Consider the following 25,946-nt stretch of genomic DNA (forward strand, 5'->3'; position numbering starts at 1 on the left):
TGTTCTACGGGAGGGGTGAGGGGTTCCAGAGTCGGGAAGGCATTGCAACACAATGGGCCTCACATTCAATGCTGTGGATGTTAGAGCATCCACCAGATCTTGTGTTTGTTTTTAATAAACAATATGACTCTTCTACTTTGTCTATATAAGCAGAACTTCGGTGTGAGAAAACGGTAGGGGTTACTTGAAGAGTTACTACTGTCCTTAACTGTTCTACAGCAGTTCAGGGAAAACACCAGTGAAAGTGTAGCTCACTTATTTTCTGACATTTGAAGATGCAGTTGCATACTAATGACCCATCGTCGCGGCATTTTTCTCCCCACAGAGGACAAAGTATGGACCATCGTGTCTCACGATTTGCAGACACAGACGGCGGTGGTGCGCTACAACCCAGAAGAATACTCAGCTCATTTTCAGCACCTCCATGTGGGCAGGATGTCACCTATTTCTGCAAGGTGTCGAGGTTGTGGAACCCCCCAGGTAGGCTGAGCACGGACGGTTAGTTCATTGCTATCTCAGCTGGTGGTTGGAATGACGGAAACAATCCAGCAGGTGTGGCTTATTCTCTTAATAGGCCAGTCTTCAAAGTGCTGGTAGCTGTGAAAGTGAAAAACAACCCCTTGGTCTGTTTTCTGGGGAAGGAAGCTAAGAATGTACCATTGGAAAAAAAAATTTCCATTGTTTTTGTAGATTTTTTTCAATTTTCTACGCGTATATGTGTGTGTGAGTGCTTCTAGTGCTTAATTATCAGTAGTAGCTTTGGGCAAAAGTTTATCAGAGTTCCTTGTGAGCTTTCAAGTAGTTCCCTTTGAGTTCTTCAGTTGTCTTCAATGTAAAGATGAAAGAATTCCAAAGTCTGTCCGCTGGTAAATAGCATATAGAATAGTGACGGAATTTAGAACTCTTTTTTGTCTGTAGTCATTTAACAGTATCTGTTGGTCAAGAAGTCCTCCCCAAATTTTTTTTTCATGATGGCTTACTTTTAGCAGTGCTTCAGGATGTGTGTTTGTGTGTGTGTATGCTACGGATGTAGAAAATAGAGAGTTCACAAAGGGTATCCTGGAATTATCTTTAATGCAAGACCTATATACCCTCTGGGGTTCTTGACAGTAAATTCAACACGATGACAGAAAACTAAATCTCTCTGTCTCTAGTATAACACAGTGAAAATAACGCATATGCTTTGAGTCAGAGAAACATAGGTTCACATTTTTCAGCCTTGCTGCTCCTTGGGTATATGACTTTGGGGGAGTTGCTTGAACTCTCTGCCTCAGTTTCCAGTGTCTTTTTCAGTCAAATAAGGATCATAATGCCTATTTCAGGGTGATTGTGAGAATTGAATGAGGTAATGTAATAAGTGCTTATTATAGGGCTTGATGCACTTAAGGACTTAATAAATAGCAAATAGTATATTGATGACTTTTTAATATTAAGCAACTTTGGAAGTAGCATTATGTCAGAGACCAATGGGCTGTTTGATGCCCCAAATCAGTGTTGTATTGGAGACAGTGTTGTAGGGAGTCACTTACAGAGAAGAGTTATAAGCAAGACAGTCTATAATATTTTGAAGATTTAAGTACTTTTTATGTGCAAAGCCTTGTGCTAAAATTACAGACAAGTGTAACCTATGAACTCTAAGAAAGTAAAATCTGTAAAATAGGAAAATGATTGGTTCAGATGAGTAGTGCTTATGCTATCTGGAGAAAGAAGACATGACCGTGGCTGGGATGTTAAAGTGATGCTTCATTAAAGAGGTCGAAAGACAATTCAAGGTCATGGAAAGAGAGGAAACAAGAGTCTGAAAGGCAGAATACGAGTGATCCTTCAGGCCACAGTGAGAAGGAGTTTAGCAGAAGCAGAGTTCATGTCAAAGAGCAGTAAGAAATAAGGTTGGAAAGTAAAAATGGGAAAAACTGTGGACGAAACGAAATGAGATGCTGGGAATTTTCCCTGAAGGCCCGTGCTTCTCAGGCTTTAGTGTGCATGCAGATAACCTGGAGAGATTAATAAGACACAAATTGCAGGGCTCCATTTCCTGAATTTCTGATTCAGTAGGTCTGAGGCAGGGCTCCAGAGTTTTCATGTGTTACAAGTGCTATGGACTGAATTCTGGCCCCAAAATTCATACATTGAAGTTCTCATCCCCAATGTGACCCTATTTGAAATAAGGCTTTTAGGAGATAATGAAGGTTAAATGAGGTCATAAGGCTGGGATCCTAATCTGATTGGATTGGTGGCTTATAAAAAGAGGAAGAGCCAGGAAGAAAGCTCTCACCAGAAACCAAACTGGCCAGCACCTTGATCTTGGACTTCCAGCCTCCAGCTCTGTATGGAAACAAACACGTTGTTTTATCCACCTAACCAGTGGTCTTTTGTAATAGCAGCCAGAGCAGACGAGTACAATGAGTCCCCAGGTAGTGATGAAATAGCTGGTCTAGAGACCACTCTGGGAACCATGGCTATGGGCAATGGAAATCCGTTAAGGTCCCTACAACCATTTTTCTGTCCACCTTCACTTATCACAATCTTTTTTTTTTTTTTTTTTTTTTTTAAATTGGATCCTGTTTTCACTGCCAGGAAAAGTCAACCAAGGATTATAGAAAATCTAGGCACAATTAATGAATCCCGTCAGCTTGTCTGCACTCAGTTCCATGAGTGAGTGCTCCCTGTTCAATTCACTCTAAAGGTTTCAGTCCATCAGTCTCCACTCCTGGAGGGGATGGGGTGAGCAAAAATTGCTGACCAGAAAAATAACTTGGCACCATCAGCTTTATTTTCTTCCATTCTCCTATTAAACTTCAAAGTCAACTTCTACTGTTTGAATTTTGCTCTGGTGGTTAAAAAAACACAATGCAACTTCCAAATATTGATAAGTTTAACTCACGGTTCAGGCACCAGGAGAATTAGGTTGGAGGTAAGAGAAACTGTTTGCCTTTAGTGCTTCTGGTCTTGTAGTTCATTTTTTCCCTTCCCTCACTGGTACCTTCTGTCCCTTCCCCCAGCCACCAAGAAACCTCACACACTTATTACCCTCCTCTTGAAAACACAGGATGTCCAAACCATGAGAAAACATGGGTAAATTTGTTTTTAACCAGTACTTCAGTTACATTTTCTAATAATAAGCTAAACACACTTCTCTTCAACCTCCAGACACCTTTTCAGAGGATGAACTACTAGATTGAAATCAAGAGTGAACTGTTAGGGCTTCCCTGGTGGCACAGTCATTAAGAATCCTCCTGCCAATGCAGGGGACACTGGTTCGAGCCCTGGTTCGGGTAGATCTCACATGCCGCGGAGAAACTAAGCCCACACGCCACAACTACTGAGCCTGCGCTCTAGAGCCCTCAAGCCACAACTACTGAGCCCGTGAGCCACAACTACTGAGCCCGCGAGCCACAACTACTGAAGCCCGTGCGCCTAGAGCCCGTGCTCCACAACAAGAGAAGCCACTGCAATGAGAAGCCCGAGCACCACAACGAAGAGTAGCCCCCCCTCGCCGCAACTAGAGAAAGCCCGCGTGCAGCAACTGAGACCCAACGCAGCCAAAAATAAATAAATAAAATAAATAAATTAAAAAAAGAAAAGAGTGAACTGTTAATCTGCACAGTAAGCACACTTTTTTGTATTTCCAGACATTTGCAGGTTATCATTGTACTTAATAAACTGTACCTTGAAAATAAGTTTATCATATGCTTCTTGCCTTTTGGGACACCCTCCATGTATCAAATTTTCACTCACATAGGATCCGTACTTAATAAATGTTTGCTGACTGGAATGAAATGAAAAATATATAGCTTTAAATATTACCTCATCCAAACTTCAGGCAGTTGTGTTTTTTTATTTATTTATTTGGCTGCACCGGGTCTTAGTTGCAGCACACAAGATCTTTGTTGCGGCATGCGGGATCTAGTTCCCTGACCAAGATGGAACCCCGGCCCCCTGCATTGGGAGTGTGGAGTCTTAACCACTAGATTACCAGGCAAGTCCCAGGCAGTTGTTTTTAAACAAGTGTGTATGTCAGAATTTTCAGGTTGCTCGTCACAATGCTGATTCCCGTGATTTTGACTTGGTAGAACTTGGTTGAGACACAGAAATGTTTCCTTTTTTTTTTTTTTTTTTTTTTTGTGATGCCGCGTGGCTTGTGGGATCTTATTTCTCCAACCAGGGATTGAACCCGGGCCCTCGGCAGTGAGAGCGCAGAGTCCTAACAACTGGACCTCCAGGGAATTCCCAGGAATGTTTGCTTTTAACAAACATCCAGGAGTCATTCTGTGACCCATACATTGAAAAATACCATCTTGAATTTATGGCATGAGGTCTCTCATGTTGGATTTTCAGGTGTCAGTCCTCCATGTGGGAGAGGATTAAAGGGAACATTAGAACTTGTCTGACCAATTGCCATAAAATGGCATGTATAACTACCTGTTCCTTCAGCTAAAATACATTGGCGTGGTGGTATTTTTAAAATCCTTTTCATAGACTAAATATTGTAAAGTGAATTTCAGCCTCCCCTTCTAAGTCATTTTTCGCATCCCAATTTCTATTTTCCAGGCTAATTAATCAGTAGAACAGCTGAGGCAAGAAAAAGGAGTTGTTGATATAGCAAGTTTTCCTGTATTATTCTGTACATGTCCAAGTGAGAAAACATGATTTAATATAAATCTTTAATTTGCCATTTCAAGGAGCTGATGTTTGCTCTAATTAGTTTTTACCCTCCTTCCTGGTAAAATGAAATTTTTTCTTTTCTTTTACATTTTTGGTCGTGTTGGGTCTTTCTTGCTGTGCGTGGGCTTTTCTCTGGTTGCGGCGAATGGGGGCCACTCCTCGCTGCGGTGGCCTCTCCCATTGCGGAGCACGGGCTCCAGGCGCATGGGCTTCAGTAGTTGTGGCTCGCGTGCTCCAGAGCACAGGCCCAGCAGTTGTGGTGCATGGGCGTAGCTGCTCTGCAGCATGTGGGATTCCCCCAGACCGGGGATCAAACCCGTGTCCCCTGCATTGGCACGTGGACTCCCAACCACTGCGCCACCCAGGAAGCCCTGCAATTTTAATACTCACTCTTAACTAAGGCTGAATTATATTGGAACTGCTGTAGTAGAACTTGGGACATCAGTTTGAATACAGAATATATTCATTAGCATTATGGCAATTAAAATGAATATCAAATGGGTTTGTAATAGCTATGCACTTAAAATGTTGTTTTAAGAGCCTTACTACCCTCAAGAGTTCATGTGGGGCTCTATAGTTTCTAGTGATACTTATGATAAAGAGTGGATTTTGTATGTATATGGGCCTCATTTTTATTTTGATAAGTGGTTGTACCATACCATTAGCTAATAAATGTAGAATTACTCATTCATGGTTTCTCACAACTTTTACAAGGATAGTAATATATGACCTGCAACGTTATCTCTTCTTTTTTATCACTACAAAATTCTTAAAAAGAATGAATTTAATTTTAATTTTATTATTATTTTAATAAATTTATTTATTTATTTATTTTTGGCTGCATTGTGTCTTTGTTGCTGCGCATGGGATTTCTCTAGTTGCAGCGAGCAGGGGCTACTCTTTTTTGCGGCGCGCGGGCTTGTCATTGCGGTGACTTCTCTTGTCGCGGAGCACAGGCTCTGGGCACGTGGGCTTCAGTAGTTGTGGCATGTGGACTCAGTAGTTGTGGCGCACGGGCTCTAGAGCGCAGGCTCAGTAGTTGTGGCGCATGGGCTTAGTTTCTCCGCGGCATGTGGGATCTTCCTGGAACGGGGCTCGAACCCGTGTCCCCTGTGTTGGCAGGTGGATTCTTAACCACTGCGCCACTAGCAAAGTCCAAAAGAATCAACTTTATTTATTATTATTATTTTTTTAATTTTTATTTATTATTTATTTATTTATGGCTCTGTTGGGTCTTCGTTTCTGTGCGAGGGCTTTCTCCAGTTGCGGCAAGTGGGGGCCACTCTTCATCGCGGTGCGCGGGCCTCTCACTGTCGCGGCCTCTCTTGTTGTGGAGCACAGGCTCCAGACACACAGGCTCAGTAATTGTGGCTCACGGGCCTAGTTGCTCCGTGGCATGTGAGATCTTCCCAGACCAGGGCTCGAACCCGTGTCCCCTGCATTGGCAGGCAGATTCTCAACCACTGCGCCACCAGGGAAGCCTAAGAATCAACTTTAAAGTAATGCTTTTGCCATTCTTTATGGTCATATATATTCTTGCAATTTAACTATTCAATTTTCCTTAATCAACTTTATAAAAGACATAGAAACAAGACAAAGTTATTTGATTTCATGCCAAGTTGAAAATAAACAAATTAATTCTACCCAAACAGACAAAACATTAATAGGTATCCAAAACCACAGGGATGTCAACATGTTTTATATTTATATCCCTGAGACTGCAAGTATACTGATATCTGAAGTTAATGAAGGGCAGAAATCTTTAAAGTAGAATGAAATCTACTTCGGAAATAAATACCTTAAGAACTTGAATTTGATAAATTAGATACCAGGAGAAAGTTTCACTTAGATCCCACTTGAGTCAAGTCTTAGGCAACAATCCTAATGCTTTTAGATGTCAAAAATATTTCTCTATATTTGGACAAGACTTACTAGCCTGATTTAAAATGCTTCTTTGTGTATCTAAGATGCACCATCATCATGTATTTATTTTACAAAACATTGTGCTTTCTAATTAAGAATTTTCTGCTGAAGTGTTTATTCCCTACTATATAAATATTTATTTAATTATAGAGGTATAAAGTTGATATGTTTTCTATTTTTCTGACTATATTTAGTGTTGTTTTCATTGGTTCCCAGTGTTTCATTTCTTTTAATTTCTCAATGTAGTCTTGTTCTCATAAGTCATAGTTTTATTGTTTCTTTTGTTGAAAGAAGCAGTATAAATTATCCATCCTTTTTGGGTAGTTTACTGTTAGATTTTGTATCCATTGAAAAGGAGTTAAGTTCACAATTTTTGCCTGTAAAGTAAGTTGCGTAAAATTCAATATACCTTTTTTTTTTTTTAGACATCTTTATTGGAGTATAATTGCTTTACAATGGTGTGTTAGTTTCTGCTGTATAACAAAGTGAATCAGCTATACATAAACCTATATCCCCATATCTCCTCCCTCTTGCGTCTCCCTCCCACCCTCCCTACCCCACCCCTCTAGGTGGACACAAAGCACCGAGCTGATCTCCCCGTGCTATGTGGCTGCTTCCCACTAGCTATCTATTTTACATTTGGTAGTGTATATATGTCCGTGCCACTCTCTCACTTCGTCCCACAGTTTAATGACACTAAACTGTGATTTGGTCGCATCCAGAAGACAAGAAAACATGACTCTGATGTTGTAACTTATAACCTATTTTTAGCAAAAAATTCTAAACTTTGGTGAAGCTATCAAGAAAGTGAATTTTCCAAGTTTGTGATATGCATTATAAGAAACTATGATGTTTAACTATTGAAACAATATCTTAATAAAACACTGCTCAGCTGCAACTAAATATTGACATTTTCAGTAAATGAGATCTATGGTGATTAGTCTGTATATTAATCAAAAGATTAATGATTTATCTAATTAATTATTGTGTTAAATAATTGTGCTGAAATCAGAGGATACAATTAAATGGGACAAGCAAAGAAGAGAGTAATAACTAAAAGGTAAAATTAGAAAATTAAATCTAGTAATGTTCCACACCCAGGCAACTAGCATCTTCACAGAGGACACTGTAGTTAAAAGGTACAGAGTGGTACAGAGGAGAGTAGAGGCTATTTCAACAATGTGGATAGGAGCTGATGAAAGTCTCAGCTGGAATAATGGATGAGAGAATCAATCCATAAATATTTATTGTTTTTTGTATGATGTCTAGGCTGAGATGTGAAGGATTCATGCAAGTCAACTAAAAAAATGGCAGGGGCACTCCTAGGTCTGAGATGTCAGAATGGGTAATATTCTGAGATGCAGGTCAAGGAACACAGAACTTTGAAGGAAATGAGAGAGGTTAGAGTGGCTGCAGCAGAGAACTTGAGTGTGAGAGAGAGGAAAGCAGACTGAGGGGATCAGTCCAGAGTCTCCGCGTGATGTTAAGGATTTCTCTCGAAGGGCAAAAAGAATGGTTGTAAGTATGGGAATTCTGGCTGTGATGTGGAGAATAGAATCCAGGAAGGGCAGAGTTTGTATAAAGAGACCATCTGGCACAGTGTCACAGGAGTACAGATGAGACAGGATGACTGGGAGGTTCACTGGGAATTAAAAGGAAAAAAATTTTTTTTTAAAGTTTAGATAGTAGAATATACAGGGTCTGTGATTGCTTCTATGTGGAGTAACTTTAGGGGCAGTGAAAATGCAATCCTCCCATGTACCCAGGGGTAAGGATAAAATGAATGACTACGAACAGTTGTAAAGCCTTCATAAGATGACTCAAAAAGGTCACAGGAGGAACAAGAAAAGAACAGAAGGAAGAAGGAACTTCTCTGGTTGTCCAGTGGCTAAGACTCTGTGCTCTCAATGCAGGGGGCCCAGGTTCTATCCCTGGTCAGGGAACTAGGTCCCACATGCTGCAACTAAGAATTCCCATGCCGCAACTAAAAAAAAAAAGAAAAAAAAAAAGATCCCACGTGCTGCAATGAAGATCCTGCGTGCTGCAACTGAGACCTGGCGTGGCCAAATAAATAAATATTAAAAAAAAATAAAAGAGAGACTAGAAGTAAGAAAACACTAGTTTGAAAAAAATGATTTAAGGAGAGGATACTGCTAATTAAAGGGACTCAAGAGTAATGATCAGGGCTTCCCTGGTGGCACAGTGGTTAAGAATCCACCTGCCAATGCAGGGGACACGGGTTCGAGCCCTGGTCCAGGAAGATCCCACATGCCGCGGAGCAACTAAGCCTGTGCGCCACAACTACTGAGCCCATGCGCCTAGAGCCTGTGCTCCGCAACAAGAGAAGCCACTGCAATGAGAAGCCCACACACTGCAATGAAGAGTAGACCCTTTTCGCCGCAACTAGAGAAAAGCCCACGCGCAGCAACGAAGACCCAAGGCAGCCAAAAATAAATAAATAAATAAATTTATTAAAAACAAAAAAGGAATGCTCAGAGCAGTAGGAGGAGAATCAAATTAGATTTGATGCCTTACAGTGGGGAAGCTAAGGAAAATGAGTGTTTAACAATCAACAAGTAAAAAATAAACAAAATCAGGAAAACTGAGATGTAGTCCGTCTCAAGACGTCAAAGAAGGAAGCCAGCCTCTGGCTTTGGGTGTTGGGAGGCCACTGGAGTTTCTTGTCTGTGGGGTCTGGTGGGTAGAGTCACTGAAGAATGAATGGGAAAAGGAAACAGCAAGTAAAGTTTTTCAAAACGTTCCATGTAAAAGGGATGGCTAAATACAGAATTGCTGCTTAATCAGAAGGGAGAGCCAAAGCAAGGGTTTTGGACTTTTAAAATAATAAATAAAATTTTATAATAATAATATTTTAAATATTAAATTTAAAATAAATATTAAATTAAATATTAATTAATTAACATTATTTATTAAATATTAAAATAAATAAATAGCAAATATTTATTAAATATAAACATTAATATTTATCAAAAATTAAATGTTAAAATATTGATTTATTAAATATTAATTAATTAATTATTATTATTTATTAAATATTAAATTAAAATAAATATTAGATATTAAATTAATTATTTAATTTTAAATAATAATATTTCAAAATAATATTTTAAAATAATAATAAAATTAAAAAAATTTTAAGGATGAGAGAGTTATGAGTAAGTTCATAAATGTAGAAGATAGTGCAAGTGATGAGGCTAAAGATATTTTTACAGCTTTTAAGCTGTAGGCCTCTGTGGGTGTTGGCATCTGGAAAACGGGGCTGGTTTTCCTGAACATGGAGCCTGTAAAAGCCTGGATATCTGCTGGGCGGGCTTTGCTCATCCCTGTGCCCTTTCTTTCTCTTGAGAGTTCTCCCCAAACGTTTGTCTCCCCTTTCTCTCTGATCCTCTTCCTTCTGTTTCCACAACCCTGCCTGGGGAAAACTGACCTAAAACCAGGTCACCTGAATTAAAAGGGAGGTGATTGAGTTCAAGCCCGGTACATCAGTGACTTCAGGGGGCTATTTATTTATTTATTCTTTTTTGGCCACGCCGTGTGGCATGTAGGATCTTAGTTCCATGACCAGGGATGAAACCCGTGCCACCTGCAGGGGAAGCGGGGAGTCTTAGCCACTTGACCTCCTGGGAAGTCGCGGGCTATTTAATTTAAAGTAGTGGGGTGCAGTAGGGTGGGATAGTACCCTGGGAGTGTTGGAGAGAGAAAATATCCCCATACTTAGGGCACTTCATTGTGCTAAGAGGGAGAGGGGGAAGGAAATCAGGCTGGCAGGTGCCCAAGGCCAGTGCAGCCCCCGGGGCTCCGCAGGGAAGAAGGAGGAAGGGCTGAGAGTTGCCATTAGAGCCGACGGCCACAAGAGGGCGCCGGAGCACCAGCGGTACCCTCGTGTGCATCCCTGGCCAAACCTCCAGGTTCGGAGATGGGGTTTGCAGAACCTCAAGGACGTGCGCAGAGGAAAGGGGTTGTTACTGGGCACCTCTGATTCACTTGCTCAGATTGCCTCGTCTCACAGAGCGGGCTGAATTCTGCCTTCAGCTTGCCATGGGGGCACTTTCAGCCAGGTCGGGTGGCCCAGTGACCCGACAGCCAGAGAGGCTGTCTGCAGACTGACTGCCCTTTGTTTCTCTAGAGTCAGGACTCTGGACCCAGAAACACCTGGCTTGACTTGGGCTTCCAGCTTTTAAGCTGCTGGTCTCTGTGTGTGTTGGCATCTGGAAAATGGGGCTGTCGTCCTGAACCTGGAGCCTGTAAAAGCCCTGGTGTTTGCTGGGCGGGCTGCGCTCATCCCTGTGCCCTTTCTTTTTCTCCAGAGTTCTCTCCAAAAGTTTGTCTTCCCTTTCTATCTGATCCTCGTCCTTCTGTTTCCACAACCCTGCCTGGGGTAACCTGACCTAAAGCCAGGTCAACTGAAGTATGTGGGAGATGACTGATTTAAAGCCAGGTACATCAGTAAATGCAGTGGGCCTATTTATTTATTTATTTATATTTGGCCATGCCGTGTGGTATGTAGGATCTTAGTTCCCCGACCAAGGATCAAACCCATGCGCCCTGCAGTGGAAGCAAGGAGTCTAAACCACTGGAGGACCAGGGAAGTCCTTGGCTGATTAATTTAAAGTAGTAGGATGTGGTAGGGAGGGATGAGTACCCTGGGAGACTTGGAGAGAGAAAATATCGCCATCTCTAGGGCACTTCATTGTGCTAAGAGGGAGAGGGGTAAGGAAATCAGTTGGGCAGGTGCCCTGGGCCAGTGCAGCCCCCAGAGCTGGCAAGGGAGGCAGGATTAAGGGCTATAAGTTGCTATTAGAGACGATGGCCACAAGAGGGCGCCAGAGCACCAGCGGAGCCCACCTGTGGATCCCTGGCCAAAATTCCAGGTTTTGAGATGGGATTGGAGATGGGGTTGGCAGAACCTCAAGGACGTGCCCAGAGCAAAGGGGCTGGTTACGGGCCCCTCTGATTCACTGGCTCAAATTGCCTCGCCTCACAAGGGGGCAGTGGTCTGCCTTCAGCTTCCGATGGGGCACTTCCAGCCAGGTTGTGGCCCAGTGGCCGGACAGCCAGACAGGTTGCCTGTAGACTGACTGCCCTTTGTTTCTCCAGAGTCAGGACTCTGGACCCAGAAATACCTGCCTTGACTCGGGCTTGCAGCTTTTTAAGCTGTAGGCCTCTGTGGGTGTTGGCATCTGGAAAACGGGGCTGGTTTTCCTGAACATGGAGCCTGTAAAAGCCTGGATATCTGCTGGGCGGGCTTTGCTCATCCCTGTGCCCTTTCTTTCTCTGGAGAGTTCTCCCCAAACGTTTGTCTCCCCTTTCTCTCTGATCCTCTTCCTTCTGTTTCCACAACCCTGCCTGGGGAAAACTGACCTAAAACCAGGTCACCTGAATTAAAAGGGAGGTGATTGAGTTCAAGCCCGGTACATCAGTGACTTCACGGGGCTATTTATTTATTCTTTTTTGGCCACACCGTGTGGCATGTAGGATCTTAGTTCCATGACCAGGGTTGAAACCCGTGCCACCTGCAGTGGAAGCGAGGAGTCTTAACTGCTCGATCTCCTGGGAAGTCGCGGGCTATTTAATTTAAAGTAGCGGGGTGGTGTAGGGAAGGATGAGTACCCTGGGAGTGTTGGAGAGAGAAAATATCCCCATCCTTAGGGCACTTCATTGTGCTAAGAGGGAGAGGGGGAAGGAAATTAGGCTGGCAGGTGCTGTCGCCTTTGCAGCCCCTGGAGCTGGCGAGGGAGGCAGGAGGAAGGGCTGTGAGTTGCAATTAGAGCCGACGGCCACAAGAGGGCGCAGGAGCACCAGCATGGCCCACGTGTGGATCTCTGGCCAAACCTACAGGCTCTGAGATGGGGTTGGAGTTGGGGTCGGCAGAATCTCAAGGACACGCCCAGAGCAAAGGGGTTGGTTACCGGGCCGCTCTGATTCAATCACTCAAATGCCTCGCCTCACAGAGGGGGACAGAGGTCTGCCTTCAGCTTGCGATGGGGGCATTTCCAGCGTGGTCGGGTGGCCCAGTGGCTGGACGGCCAAACAGGCTGTCTGCAGAGTACTGTCCTTTGTTTCTGCAGAGGCAGGAACCTGGATCCAGAAATACCTGGCTTGACTCGGGATTGCAGCTTTTAAGCTGCAGGCCTCTGTGTGTGTTGGCACCTGGAAAACGGGGCTGGTTGCCCTGAACCTGGAGCCTGTAAAAGCCCTGGTATTGCTGGGTGAGCTGTGCTCATCCCTGTGCCCTTTGTTTCTCTTGAGTTCTCCCCAAACTTCCTTCTTCCCTTTCCACCTGATCCACTTCCTCCTGTCCCCCCACCCTTGCCTGGATGTCCGGACTTAAATGCAGGTGAAGTCAATTATGGGTGTTGTTTGATTTAAAGCCAGCTGACCTGACGTAAATGGCCGGGCGGATGACTGATTTAAAGTAGTGGGGTGGGGTAGGGAGGTGAGAGTGCCCTGGGAGACTTTGAGAGAGAAATACCCTCCTCTGTAGAGCACTTCATGGCGCTTAGAGGAAGAGAAGGAAGGCAATCATGGTGGCACGTTTCCAAGCCAGTGCAGCCTCTGGGGCTGCGGGGGGAAGCAGCAGGAAGTGTCGAGAGTTGGCATTACAGCAGACGGCCTCTAGAGGGCTTCCGAGCACCAGTGCAGCCCCCCTGAGGCTCCCCAGCTGGACCTCTAGGTTTGGAATTGGAGTTGGCTATGGCATTGATGGAACCCCAAGGATGTGCCAGTTTGGTTTTCACAGCAGCTGTACTATTTTACACTCCTGTCAATAGTTCATAAGGATTCCAATTTCTCCACATTCTCACCAACACTTGTTATTTTCCATTTTTAAAAATTATAGCCCTTGTAGTAGGTGTGATGTGGTATCTCATTTTGGTTTTGATTTGCATTTCTCATGATTAATGATGTTGAGCATCTTTTATGTGCTTCTTGACCATTTGTGATTTTCTTTGGAGAAACGTCTTTTCAATTTCTTTGCCCATTTTTTTTTTTTAAATAGGTAACTTTTATTGAGCATTTTTACTGAGCCAGTTGTATTCCTTCAAGCTCCTCATAGAGAAGGAACTTTTATTTTTTATTTATTTATTTATTTTTAAGAGAGTGTATCATCTTTATTTCTTTTTTTAAAATTTATTTATTATTTATTTTTGGCTGTGTTGGTTCTTTGTTGCTGCGTGCAGGCATTCTCTATTTGCAACGAGCGCGGGCTTCTCACTGTGGTGGCTTCTCTTGTTGCGGAGCACAGGCTCTAGGCATGTGGGCTTCAGTAGTTGTGGCACGCGGGCTCAGTAGTTGTGGCTCGCGAGCTCTAGAGCGCAGGCTCAGTACTTGTGGCACATGGGCTTAGTTGCTCTGTGGCATGTGGGATCTTCCCAGACCAGGGCTTGAACCTGTGTACCCTGCATTGGCAGGCGGATTCTTAACCACTGCACCACCAGGGAAGCCCTTTGCCCATTTTTAATTGAGTTGTTTGTCTTTTGTTGTTGTTGAGTTGTAGGAATTATTCTCCTGCAATTAAGGAGAAGATTCTGCTTTGTAGGAAAACAAAGACTGTCACGTGTAGGGATAAATGGGTTTCACATCAGCATAGTGAGTATCTGTAAGAACCCAACTCAAATCCCACTAGTGAGCAAATGTAGATATGCCTGATAATGACATGCAAAAATAATAATGATGTAGTTGTTCAAAGAAGAGTACCACCCTAGAGAACCATAGCAAATTCTTTCAGCAATACTTATTGAACACCTCCTATATCCAGGCACTATTCTAGATGCTTGGAAGACAGCAGTGAACCAAATAAAGAAATCCCTGCCCTGGTAGCACCTACATTCTGGTGTGTGTGTGTGTGTGTGTGTGTGTCGATGCTGTAAATAAAATAGTAAATGTACACATACATTTAAAAAAAGGATTATGAGGACTTCCCTGGTGGTGCAGTGGTTAAGAATCCTCCTGCCAATGCAGGGGACACGGGTTTGAGCCCTGGTCCAGGAAGATCCCACATGCCGCGGAACAACTAAGCCTGAGCACCACAACTACTGAGCCCGCGTGCCACAACTACTAAAGCCCAGAGCCTGTGCTCTGCAACAAGAGAAGCCACCGCAATGAGAAGCCCGTGCACTGCAATGAAGAGTAGCCTCTGCTCCCCGCAACTAGAGAAAGCCTGCTCACAGCAACGAAGACCCAACACAGCCAAAAAAAAAAGAGGCTGGTCCAAGAAGTCTTCACTAAGAGTTGACACCTGAGCAAGGTTTTTTTAAAAAATAAATTTATTTATTTATTTATTTGTATTTTTGGCTGCGTTGGGTCTTTGTTGCTGTGTGAGGGCCTTCTCTAGCTGCAGCGAGCGGGGGCCACTCTTCGTTGTGGTGCGCGGGCTTCTCATTGTCGTGGCCTCTCCTGTTGCAGAGCATGGGCTCCAGGCACGCGGGCTTCAGTAGTTGTGGCTCGCGGGCTCCAGAGTGCAGGCCCATAAGTTGTGGTGCACGGGCCCAGTTGCTCCGTGGTATGTGGGATCTTCCTGGACCAGGGCTCGAACCTGTGTCCCCTGCATTGGCAGGCGGACTCTTAACCACTGTGCCACCAGGGAAGCCCATAAGCAAGGTTTTAAAGCAAGTGTGGGGCAAGCCATTGTGACACCTGGGGGAAAGATGTTCCAGATGGAGAGCACACATGCATCCCAACGTGGGATCACAGCTGCAGTGTTTGAGGAACAGCTGGGAGGCCATGCGGATGGTGCAGAGTGAGCTTCGGGCAGGGCAGAGGGAGGTGAGGTAGGAGAGGACTGGGGTCAGAGGGCCATCGCATGGGTGTGGCAAGCACTCCTAGTGAGGTAGGGCCCAGTTGACCTTTTAATAGGGTCATTCTAGTGCTTTTTGAAGCATAGATGGTAGAACTACAGAAGGCAGACCAGAGACACCCTGTAGGAGTCTGCTCTAATAATCCTTTGATAGGTGCTGGGGGCTTGGACCAGGGTGGTGGCCGTGGAGGGGAGGCAGAGTATATTTGCACAGTCAAGCCAAAAGGATTTGCTGATGCATTGGGAGTTGGGCTTGAGAAAAATAGAACAGTCCCGGTTAACTCCATAATTTTTGGCCAGAGGATCCAGAAGGATGGTGTGGCCTTTAACTGAGCAACTGAGGAGGAGCACTCTGCGGGGAGAAGGTCAGAAATTTGGATGTGAGAATGTAAAGTTTGAGACGTCTTTTAGACGTCATGTAGAGTGATCAAGCAGGCCGTTAGCCATAGGAGGCTGGGATGCTGATTCCAGATAGCAATGCCCAGGCTAGACAGGTGGGTTCGAGACCTGTCAGCACCCACGTGGTGTTTGTAGTGCCAGGAGAGAGATGAGGGATTGGAGCCCAGGCACTGAGCCACGGGCTCACCAATACAGAAGTTGGAAGGATGAGAGGGGACCAGAAAAGGAGGCTGAGGAGAAGAGGAAACCAGGGGGTATGTCCTGGGACAGGTGAAGCAGGCGGGTCAAGAAGGAGGGCAAGAGCCCATGCAAATGCCAATGACAGTTTAAGTCCTCTGGGAAGTAAGGGTTAGTCCTTGGATCTGGCCATTGGGGGGCAGGTGCAGTCACTGAGACCTTACAAGACCAGTTTTGCTGGATGAAACTAATTGGAATGGGTTCAAGAGTGATAGGGTGGGAGTGAGTATAGATTGTGAATGTAGACGGACTTCTGAGAATGTTTTGCTAAAAATGGTAGCAAAAAAGAGGCACAAGAAAAATAATAGAGTCAAGAGAGTATTTTTTTAAGGGTAGGGTTAATAAAAATGTGTTTGAGATTGATATTAATGATCCATTTGAGATGGAAAGTGATGCTGTAGGGGTGAGAAGGCATCCCTGCTGAAGCACTGGCCCCGAGGCAGTGGGCTTACCCGTTGTGTCAGAGGGGCAGAGTAGCACAGCATCATTGCAGACAGGTCGGGGGGTGCAGTGCTAAATCCAGTGGCCCAGGGGTCCCACTGAGGCTGGGACTTTTCAGGCAGCAGCCCTAGTGCGCAGAGCATAGCAGGACATGAAGAGCTGCGCCATCCACACCCCCTTTACCTGCTTCCAGGCCACCACTTCCACCGAGAGCAGGAGAACCCGCAGCAATGTTTATACGGCCCACAAAGCTGCAATTTGGGCAGGTTTGTGGAGACTTCTCATCTCTCTCCACTCTGCATCAGCTGGGGTAGCTTAAAGGCCAAGGCTGGACTCACCTGCTGGTTTCATCCCTCCCTCACATCTATGTCTGGCAGTTGATGGTGGGGAGAGGCAAACAGCCGGGGGTTGGGACACCGGGCATTCTCGGGCATCTCTGTCTCATCATGGCCTCTCCATGTGGCCTCCCCAGCATGGGGGCCCAGACTTCTCACCTGTCAGCTCAGATATCCAAGGCTCATGTCCCAAGAGAGGTCCAGGACAAGGCTGTGTTGATGTGTATGATTGAGCTTGGAAATCACATGCTTTTGGTTGAGGCAGTTATTGAGGTCTTCCCAGGTTCAGGGGGAGGGGACTTGAGCCCCACCTTTTGATAGAGGCAAGTCCATGTAACACTGTAAAAAGAGCATATGTGACCACCTTTGGAAAATACTGCTGCAAGAGTTCCCACATTAATGTGCAACCTAGATCACAATCCATTAAAAATATGTAGTCCATCCTGTTGATAAGTTTCTCCTGTATCTTTCTAAAATGCCTTTTCTCTAACACCACTCCTGTGTCTATCTTGACCATTGAGAAGAGGCTGAATGGTCCACACCCACCCAAGGCAGATTGAAACCTTTTGGGTCCCAGAGATCTGAGTTCCGGTCCTGCCACCTACGAGCCATATGGGTTTGGGCAAGTCTCTTAATCTCCTCAGCCTCCGTTATGTTATTTTTATTTATTTATTTATTTTTGGCTGCATTGGGTCTTCATTGCTGCACACGGTCTTTCTCTAGCTGTGGTGAGTGTGGGCTACTCTTCATTGCGGTGCGCGGGCTTCTCATTGCGGTGGCTTCTCTTGTTGTGGAGCATGGGCTCTAGGCGCATGGGCTTCAGTAGTTGTGGCACGTGGGCTCAGTAGTTGTGGCTCGTAGGCTCAGTAGTTGTGGCACACAGGCTTAGTTGCTCTGCAGCATGTGAGATCTTCCTAGACCAGGGATCGAACCTGTGTCCCCTGCGTTGGCAGGCGGATTCTTAACCACTGCGCCACCAGGGAAGTTCCCATTATGTTATTTTTAAGATGTGGATGATAATGATATCCCTTTTTAAAAAACCAAATATTTATTGAGCTCCTACTATGTGCCAGACCTGCTTTAGATGATTGGATGCAGTGATAAAATAAGCCCCATGGGGCTCATACTCCAGTGGCTGTGCTGCCTTGTGAGCTGTTGAGAAAATTCAAAGAAATGATGCATGGGACACAGGCACGCAGCCCAGCCTGGCCATAAGAACTGCTTGGGAATGCAGGGCCTCATCGTCTTCCTCCTCCTCCTCCTCCTCTTCCTTTCTTCAGTATTCTTCCTCCTATGACAGGCAAAATAAATACATTCCCACAAACAATGGTGCCCAGGAAACCTTAAGACAATGCATTTGCGCTTCAAATCGAGAGTCTGAATCTTTTGGGACAAAGAAAGAGAACTGGCTGGGAAAAAAAAGTAAAAGCATTGCAAGCCCATCATCACCAGTGCTATAATCACTTAAGAACAGTTAAGTCAACCATGAAATTAACAAGGACCCGAAATCTGTGCTCCTTCCACTCAGATCTCTGGCTTGGGCTTCATATTTACCGAGATAAACGTCTCCCACGATCATCCCGCGCCTCCAAGGAGAGCGTCCCTTCTTGGAGATAGTATTCTCATTAATGCTAGACAAACAGAAGCAGGCTTTGGCAGCAGTCCCAGTCCTGACAATCTCTGACCATGTGACAGTCTCCCTCCTGTGGAGAACCCTGGGCCGGGGACAAGGACAGAGGTTGTCTACATATGGCTCTGCCCTATATCCAGGCGACCCCACGCACCCCAACCAGTGCACCTGCGCTCTGCCTCCAGCCTCTGATCTCCTGGGTCTGTGCCATCCCGCCTACGCTACCTGGCCCGGGGATCTGCCTTAAGCCTTCGGCCTGTGCTAACACCCTGGGACACCTGGCTTGGCTTCTACCCAAACATCTAAAACGGATATGTGACACCCTATCCCAAATAAGGCACTCACGAAATTTCATTATTACTGAAAGGCTTGGGAGATAAGTAATAATACTATTTTTTGCATTGAAACACAGCGAAGGATGCAACATCCCCTGGTCCCTCTAGGTCTTCAACCCATAACATACCAGGGCCTCCACCTGCCCAGCCCCTTCCCCTACTCCATCACTCCTAGCAGGGCCACTCCCAGCTGCTGTCCTTGCCCCCCTGCTATGCCTCTGAAACTCGGAGCATTGTTCTTCCTAATTCATTATACTAAGCATGATGGATGCCTCATCCTTAAAGGGGAGATGGTGAGGAACCAACATATACCACTGGTCCTCTGTGCTTATATCAGTCAGCGTGGGCTAAGAGGTGTTGCTGAAACAAATGATCCCAAATCTCAGTGCTGTATGACAGCAAATGATTATTTCTTACCCACCTCTATAGTCCAATGCAAGCTGGCCTCGGCTCTGCTCAGTTAGGGCCTCAGGATCCAGAAGCAGTCGGTACCTGAGACCTACTAGTCTCCCAGACGAGAGAAAAGAGCAATGGGAGAACAACACGATGGCCCCTTATGTTCCGCTTGGAAGAGGCACACGGTACTTCCGCTCAGATTTCTCGGGCCAAAACATGTCAGTTGCCAAGCCTGCTGTCAATGGATGGGAAGCATGATCCTAACAGGGAGGGGCTGTACTAGGGACATCAGACATTTAGAACAAATCACGCCAAGCACAACGGACCCACTCACTGGGCTGATGCTTCTCTGATGATAACGCCTTTAGTTCCCGCCATGGACCGCTGTGAAGAAGGTAGAAGTGACTTGTTTTACAGATAGAAATGGAGGCTCTGGGGCCAGGCGAGCAGCGACTCAGGGGAGGTCTGGAATTCTCTGTGGTGAGCCCTGGGGTGCTGCGTTCCAGCACCAGTTTGGAGCCAGAGTGACCTGGGGAATTCCATAGGGAATCCCAGCTCTAACCCAGGTGGGTGGAGGGACACACAGTATTTAGGGAGACACACAGAGGTAGGTGGAGTTCTCCTAGAGTCCAGTCAGACTGGTCGGGAGGGGGCAGGGTTGCCCTTAGGAGGTGGGCAGGACTGCCTCTAGGTGGGAATGGGTGGGGACTGGGGTGATCCACAGGTAGATCAGCCTCGCCCGAGGGGAGCAGCCCCTCCGCTCAGCAGAATTCCATCCGAATTTCCCTTCTGCGACTTTCTCCAGAACCAAGGGAGGACTTGCCGGTCCTGGCTGACAAGGACCCTGCTTTCCCCAATCCTAGTTTTTCCCTCCATGATCCTGGGCTCTCAGAGGTTGGGCTTAGCAATCCATGGCCAAAGGCTTTTGCTCACAGGTATTCCCTGGACCCAGAGGACTGTGGAACCCCTTTCCCTGATAGGCGGAGTCCAGTTCAATGAACTTCGGCAGCGCAGTCTTTCACTGCCCACCAAGTTTGAGTCCTTGGGCAGGACGAGGCCCAGAGTCCTTGGTCCAGACACTACCGCTTGGCTCCTTGAGCCCATCTGCAAAGAAAAGAGGCTTCACAGTCTCACACAGTTTTCTTTCTGGAGATCACCCAGTTGTAGAGCTCCAGAGCTAGGAGGGCTTTCAGAGACCCTAGAGTCCAACATGCTCTTTCCAGAACTCTTGCCCAAGGAGAGGAAGGTCAAGAGCAAGGTCACCAGCTGTTCAGCGCTGAAACAGCAGCCAAGCATATCACGGCCAACACCCCCCACCCCGGCCCGGCCCCAACAGTGTCTGGTCCTATGAACAACGAGAGCCATGCTGGACCCCCCTCAGGTGTTCACAGGGGCCAGAACATGCTGCATGGTCAAGGACCAGCCCCACACCAAGCACCCTCCTCCAGAAGGCTCCCGTGGACATGTAGCAGAATACAGTAAGCAGTGGATTCAGAGCCACAGGCAATGAGTTCAAGTCCTGACTGCCATTTATTGACTCTGTGACCCCGAGGAATTGACTTAAACTCTCTGAGCATCTGTGAACTTGGACTGGAGCTGCATCGACCTTATTTGACGGGTGTCGGATGACAAGAAGACTGCCCTGCTCTTTCCCGCCCCCCCTGGATTTCCTACAGACTAATGACTTCACTGGGTGTATGGAGTTGATGGGAGAGAAACAGTGCATTTAATCAGTTCAGAAATGTATACTTGTACACCTCAACTTTTCAGAAATCAGGTCATATCTCTCCATCAAGAGTTTTAACTTTCTGTTAGCTAGGTGGCAGCCCTGAGGTTAATATCACTTCCTGCACATGTCCCTCCTGGTAGCTTGACTGGATGACCTCACCCCCTCAATGTTTCTGTCAACAAATCATTGAAGGACCCTTGGGTGGAAGGACCGAGAGTCCTGGATGGTGTCTGAAATGTTCTGCTGACGCCTTCTGGTAAGATCTAGAAAGTGCCAACACCAAACCTTGTAGAATGGTGATCAGTCGCGTATCCAGAAAAAGCTAATGGGGTGTTGTGTTCAGAGATGCACATCATGCAGGCTCCTGCTGGCACAGAGGACAGCATCGTGTGGAAAAACCTGGACATTGATGTCGCAGAGTCAGAAAGTGACCATCAGCACCTCTCTCTCTCACACACACACTCACTCATCCTCTACCTCGGGGACAAGGTATCTCCGACGACTGGGCAGAGACTTGAGTTCTTTTCTCTTCTTTCTGCCCCCGGGAGCCTTTGTGACTGGGAAAGCAGCCCAGGAGTCCATGTTATGCCTCACCAAGACCTGGCAGGTGCTTTCACATGGTCTTTGCCTCCAACCAAAACAAATCTTTTATGTTTATATTTAATTATATTCTAATTGCACAAATAATACATGTACATGTTCTGTTATTTAGAAAAATGAAGCTTACAGATGCATCAGAAATCCTCCCACATGGCTACCTGCTCCCTGCCACCATGCCCAAGGCCCACCCCAAAGATGATGTCATAACTGGTGTAGGGGCTTCCCTGCCTGTCCAGTGGTGAAGACTCTGTGCTTCCACTGCAGGGGGCACGGGTTAGATCCCTGGTTGAGGAACTAGGATCATGCATGCTGCGCAGCACGGCCAAAAAACAAAAAATTTTTAATTTTCTTAATCTGCTTTTGCATAATTTGGGTTTCATCAGTGAGTTAACACAAATAGTTAACATAAACGATATTCCATGTATTCATGCTTTTGCAATATGCTGTCTCCACTTAACAAGAAATCTTGTGAGAACTTCCCATATTAAATGAATATAGGATGACCTCATCTATAAACTGCTGAATAGTGATAATTTATTTACTCTTTTCCATGCTGATAGACATTTGGTTGTTTATTTTATATGTTTGTGTCGCTACTATAAACAAGGCTAAATAAACATCCTTGTTTAGCCAGCTTATGCATATGTGTAGGAAGTGAAATTGTTTTGGTCTAAGGGATTGCACCCTTTAATTTTAGTGGATATGGTTAAATTGTCCTAAAAAATGCTGTTCCTATTTACACTCCCATCAGTTCTAAATAGTATCCGGTTTTCCAAACTGTTGAGTGAAAAATGTATCTCGTATCTTGAGGTTGCACAGTATATTATTATTTTTTATTTATTTATTTTTTTAATCAGTGTAACTCCCATTGATTTTAATTAATTAATTAATTAATTTATTTATTTATTTTTGGCTGTGTTGGGTCTTCGTTTCTGTGCGAGGGCTTTCTCTAGTTGTGGCAAGCGGGGGCCACTCTTCATCGCGGTGCATGGGCCTCTCACTATCGCGGCCTCTCTTGTTGCGGAGCACAGGCTCCAGATGCGCAGGCTCAGTAGTTGTGGCTCAAGGGCCTAGGTGCTCCGCGGCATGTGGGATCTTCCCAGACCAGGGCTCGAACCCGTGTCCCCTGCATTAGCAGGCAGATTCTCAACCACTGCGCCACCAGGGAAGCCCTACTATTATTACTGTAAATTTATTTTATAGATATTGTAATTTGTGTCTTAAGAATGACTTTCCTAACTCAATATATATTCTTTCATATTTTCTTCACTTATAAATATATTTTAAAATATTTTCTTCAAATGATTTTTATAATTTTGTTGGGATAAATCATCTGTATTTGTTTTAGTGTTGTGAGGTAGCTGTCTACCTTCATTATATTACAAATGTATAGTTAGTCATCCAGAACCATTTTTTGAATAATCTATTATTCAAAATCTATATTTTACACTCTTTTAGTTTATATAGTAAATTCCTCAATGTGTAGGCCAGTTTCAGGAAACTATCTTCTTTCAAAGTGAATATCTGATATTCTATATGTTTATTCTTACATATTCCTTCAATTATAATGGTTTATTATATATTTTTATGTGTCACAGAGAATTCCTACTTCATTGCTTTCCTTTTTCCTAACAGTCTTGACTATTCTTACACATTTTCTCCTAGTTTATCTCCTTATTCATGCAAATTTTAATTAAAAAATTATAGACATGACACTTTATCATTTTCTCATATGGGTCCTGCAAGTTTTTTTTTGGTTTACCCCTGGCTGTGTTGTAACAGTGTTGCTATTATGAACGACATTTTTCTTTATATGTTATAATTCATTGCTGGTAGATAGGAGGACTTGGTGTAGAGAGGCAGTTCTCTCCATCTAATGGAATTTGTCCTAATTATTCTTATAGTTTGTTAGCTCAGTTTTCTATGTAGAAAATCACATTGTCTGAAAAAAATGACACTGCAATTTAGGGTAAACCTTGTACTTTTTTGTCCATTTCTTCCCCTGCAGTTATTAGTTTATTAGCGTTTTCGTACCCATTGTGATAATTCGTATTTTCCTGTAAATTTCTCCATGATGTCTCTGATTTCAAACCCTTTATCGTACATATTGGCCTACTATGATTTATTTAATTTCCTTGATCTTCCTTCTTTTTTCCTGATCTTGTCTGTGTTTTCTCCTCATCGGTCTGATCAGGTTGCAGTACCCATGTTGTAAACATGCACGTGACGGCACTGAGCCTCCCAGCATTTGTGCAAACTCAGCATTGCTAATTCTGAGAGCCCGCTTTGGGTATTATGGATTAACAGTGTGAATTTTTTCCTATCGTAGGTTTGATTTCTATTTTATTATCTTCATCTTCTTTATCAATCACAATTCAACTTTCTTGGGTTTATTTTAATGCTGGCATTCCTGCTTTTGAACTAAGATAGTAGTTCCTTTATTTATAATCTTCCTTTTCTCTAATTAATGCATTTAAGGTTCTAAATTTTCTCAGGATACTGCTTTGAAAACTTTTCACAAGTTTAAAAAGTGGAGTATTCCATCATCCATTTCTTGGTTGTCGTCAATTTCTGTTGTGATGTTGGGAATTTCTGTCATGGTGTTCTTTTAAATCCAAGAGTAATTTTAAGTGTGTAATGTAATTTGGGGGAATCACTAGTTTCTAACTTAATTACTTTGAAGTCAGTGAATATGGCTATATGAATTATACTTTTTAGACTTAATTTAGAACTACTTAGGAGTTTACATCTCAGGAAATTTTTGTCCCTTTTTAAAGATTAATTCTATTGTTTTTTAAATTTTTTTTTTTTTAATTTATTTTTGGCTGTGTTGGGTCTTCGTTTCTGTGCGAGGGCTTTCTCTAGTTGTGACAAGCGGGGGCCACTCTTCATCGCGGTGCGCGGGCCTCTCACTATCACGGCCTCTCTTGTTGCGGAGCACAGGCTCCAGACGCGCAGGCTCAGTAGTTGTGACTCACGGGCCTAGTTGCTCCGCGGCATGTGGGATCTTCCCAGACCAGGGCTCGAACCCGTGTCCCCTGCATTAGCAGGCAGATTCTCAACCACTGTGCCACCAGGGGAGCCCCTGTTTTTTTAAATTAAAAAAAATTTTTTTTTAAATTTATTTTTGGCTGCATTGGGTCTTCATTGCCACGCGTGGTCTTTTTATCTGGTTGCGGAGAGTGAGGACCACTCTTCGTTGCGGTGTGCAGGCTTCTCATTGCGGTGGCTTCTCTTGTTGTGGAGCACGGGCTCTAGGCACATGTGCTTCAGTAGGTGTGGCACATGGGCTCAGCAGTTGTGGCTCGTGGGCTTAGTTGCTCCGCGGCATGTGGGATCTTCCCGGACCAGGGCTCAAACCCATGTCCCGTGCATTGGCAGGCGGATTCCCAACCACTGCACCACCAGGGAAGCCCCAATTCTATTGTTGATAGAAGGATTTTAATGAAATTTTAAAAATTGATCTATCATTTTCCATTTTATTTATTTACTTCTTAGTTTATTTCTTAGGAGATATATGTATATCTCCTACTATAAGAGCTATTTTAATACCTTCTGATGTTTCCATCAGTTTTAAAAAATAGCTTTATTGGGAGTTGCCTGGCCGTCCACTGCTTAGGACTCGGTGCTTTCACTGCCGTGGCCCAGGTTCAATCCTTGGTTGGGGAACTAAGATCCTGCAAGCCATGTGGGGATGCCAAAAAATAATAATAATAAAAATTAAAATTAAAATAAATTAAAAATAAAAAATAGCTTTATTGATTTATAATTCACATTCCACAGAGTTCACACATTTAAAGTGTACAATTCAGTGGTTTTGAATCTATTACATTATGAATTTTTTAAAAACTGTGGTAAAAATATATAACAAAATTTGCCATTTTAACCATTTTAAAGTATACAGTTCAGGGGCATTAATGGCATTCACAATGCTGTACAACCTTCACCACTATCTATTCCCAAGACCTTTTCAACAGAAACTCTGTATCCATTAAACAGAAACTCCCCATCTTCTCCCTAGCCCCTGGTAATCTTTTTTTTTTTTTTAATTTTTTATTTATTATTTATTTATTATTATTATTTTTTAATTTTTGGCTGTGTTGGGTCTTTGTTTCTGTGTGAGGGCTTTCTCCAGTTACGGCGAGTGGGGGCCACTCTTCATCGCGGTGCGCGGGCCTCTTACTATCGCGGCCTTTCTTGTTATGGAGCACAGGCTCCAGACGCTCAGGCTCAGTAGTTGTGGCTCACGGGCCCAGTTGCTCTGCAGCATGTGGGATCTTCCCAGACCAGGGCTCGAACCTGTGTCCCCTGCATTGGCAGGCAGATTCTCAACCACTGCGCCACCAGGGAAGCCCGCCCCTGGTAATCTTTAATCTATTTTCAGTCTCTAAGAATTTGCTTATTCTGGACACCTCATATAGTGGAATCATACAATATTTGC

At 44.5% G+C, this 25,946-nt stretch overlaps 1 protein-coding gene across 3 annotated transcripts in view; it reads left to right on the forward strand.

Annotated features, from left to right (window-relative positions):
• The window catches only part of RASGEF1A (RasGEF domain family member 1A), a 264,154-nt gene that overhangs the window by 106,553 nt on the left and 131,655 nt on the right, over nucleotides 1-25,946 (forward strand). For all 3 annotated transcript variants that reach the window (XM_082425593.1, XM_082425594.1, XM_082425595.1), the window contains one exon: nucleotides 326-480. The gene's annotated coding sequence lies outside the window, so the exon portion shown is untranslated. The remainder of the gene's footprint in view (nucleotides 1-325; nucleotides 481-25,946) is intronic.

This window comes from Balaenoptera physalus, assembly GCF_965194825.1.
Source record: "Balaenoptera physalus genome assembly, chromosome: 14".
Taxonomy (NCBI): domain Eukaryota; kingdom Metazoa; phylum Chordata; class Mammalia; order Artiodactyla; family Balaenopteridae; genus Balaenoptera; species Balaenoptera physalus.